Below are 2,500 nucleotides of genomic sequence, written 5' to 3' on the forward strand. Positions count from 1 at the left end.
AACACATTAAAGGTATATAACTGAATGACTGGTAATCTTCCTCTACCGTTTACAATGGAAAAGTATATCTTAGTTTAACCAGACCACTGAGCTGATTAACAGCTCTCCTAGGGCTGGCCCGAAGGATTAGATTTATTTTACGTGGCCAAGAACCAACTGGTTACCTAGCAACGGGACCTACAGCTTATTGTGGAATCCGAACCACATTATGACGGGAAATGAATTTCTATCACCAGAAATAAATTCCTCTAATTCTTCATTGGCAGCTCCGAGAGTCGAACGCTGGGCCAACAGCGTGCTAGCCGAGAGCTCTACCCACCCCTCCAATGAAGAACTATTTTAGGATTAATTTGAAGGTAAAAATTATAATACTTGAGTGACGTACAACAAAATATTCTACTACTCTTAAATGTGATTTAGTGATGGATAAAGACTAAATTTACGATATGAAAAAGTGGTATCCATAATGATAAATCCCGAGTGAATCTTATTTGTCCTCCCCGGGTGACAGTAGGGGAGACGTGACACAGCCACTCAACTCCTGCAAACCTGTTTGTCCGCTCCGGGTGGGGGCGGGGTAGGTAGGAGAATGGGAGGGTAGGGGAGACATCCACCCTCCTCATGCAAACCTGTTTGTCCGTCCCGGGTGGGGGCAGGGTTGGTAGGGGAACGAGAGGGTAGGGGAGACCTCCACCCTCCTCATGCAAACCTGTTTGTCTCACCCAGGTGGGAGAGGGGTAGGTAGGAGAATGGGAGGATAGGGGAGGTATCAACCATCCTCATGCAAACCTGTTCATCCGTCCCGTGTGGGGGCAGGGAGCTCAAAAGACTGAGGGATAAAAATAAAGATCTTCACTGCCAACTGGAAAGTCTCGAAAATGAAAACGACTAACTAAAGGGAAAATATACCGTTCTTGAAAGGAAATACGAGAGTCTAAAAAATAGTTACAGAAGAATACGCAGAGAAAACAGAAGACTAGAAAGTCAAGGTTCAAGCCTCCTATATGAAAACAGGAAATTAAAAAGTGAAGTGAGGGTATTCGAAGAGAAGAACGATGACCTCAACCGTTGTATTAGAGGATCAGAGGACTTTAACGAGGACCCTTGGAACAAGATGACCTGGAGGCACAGGAGGAGGACCAGGATGAGGTGGCCTCTCGAGAGGACAAGCTGCACGACGTCGCATTACAGGAGAACCAGGTCGAAGTCCAAGCCCTGTTCCCCCTGCCCAATTTGTGATGAAGCATTTAGGAACTTAAAGTCGATTCTGGGTACTCTCTTCCCTTCTGCCATACTTTGTCACTTACTCTCTCACTCCTCCTCCTATCTCTCTCTTTCTTCTTCTTCTTCTTCTTCTTCTTCCTTCCTTTCTCCGTTTCTTTCTCTTTCTCTCTTTCCTTCTCTCTGTGAAGAGAGACAGGAAGAGGAGAAGACGGCACAGGGCAGAAAGGGAGGTCCCCCACCTTCCTTTCAGTCCTTAGCTTCTTTCCTCTCTCTCTCTCTCTCTCTCTCTCTCTCTCTCTCTCTCTCTCTCTCTCTCTCTCTCTCTCTTCTTCTTCTTCTTCTTCTTCTTCTTCTTCTTCTCTCTCTGTCTCTTTCTATTTTTCCTTCTCTCGGTGAAGAGAGATAGGAAGAGGAGAAGAGGCATAGGGCAGGAAGGGAGGTCCCACCCCTCCCTTTCAGTCCTTAGCTTCTTTTCCTCTCCCTCTCTCTCTCTCTCTACTTCTTTCTTCCTTTCTCTGTCTCTTTCTTTCTCTCTGTGAAGAGAGATAGGAAGAGGAGAAGAGGCACAGGGCAGGAAGGGAGGTCCCCCACCTTCCTTTCAGCCCTTAGCTTCTCTCTCTCTCTCTCTCTCTCTACTTCTTTCGTCTTTTTCTCTCTCTCTCTCTCTCTCTCTCTCTCTCTCTCTCTCTCTCTCTCTCTCTCTCTCTCTTCCTTAGTCTCGGGGTTTCTAAAAACAGATAAGAAAAATCTCGCCTCCAATGAAACATCTGATGCGGCTTTAATGGCCGCCATAATCTCTCTCTCTTTCTCTCGTGAAATGTTGAAATAAATAAATGTTGAAATAAATAAGTGTATGAAAACAGGAAATTGTTTCTTCTATAATGAATTGCTACAGAGCCGTTCTTCATTGGAGTGGTGGGTAGAGCTCCCGGCTAGCTATGATCGACGGCGGAATAAGGAAATAAATACGAGGCTCCGCAGGAACAGAGAGCGCCGTAATGAGACAACGCCATAATGAGATGCGCCATAGAGAATGAAATACACGAAGCGCCGCCGAAAAATAGTAACAGCAACGACAACGGCCACCATTCGCATATATCGTGTCTTGTCCGCTGTGGGATGTCGCTGGCATATACGCGCCGGCCCTCGGAAGGGCGGTAAAAGATGAGGAACAGTGATGGCCTGCCTCCGTTTTCTGAAAACGAGCAGCCCTTTTCCCTCAAATTCAGATTTTCATTTGATCATTTCATTATCTAAATGTCGCTTAAATAATGTT

This window comes from Macrobrachium rosenbergii, chromosome 41 (assembly GCF_040412425.1).
Source record: "Macrobrachium rosenbergii isolate ZJJX-2024 chromosome 41, ASM4041242v1, whole genome shotgun sequence".
Taxonomy (NCBI): Eukaryota; Metazoa; Arthropoda; class Malacostraca; order Decapoda; family Palaemonidae; genus Macrobrachium; species Macrobrachium rosenbergii.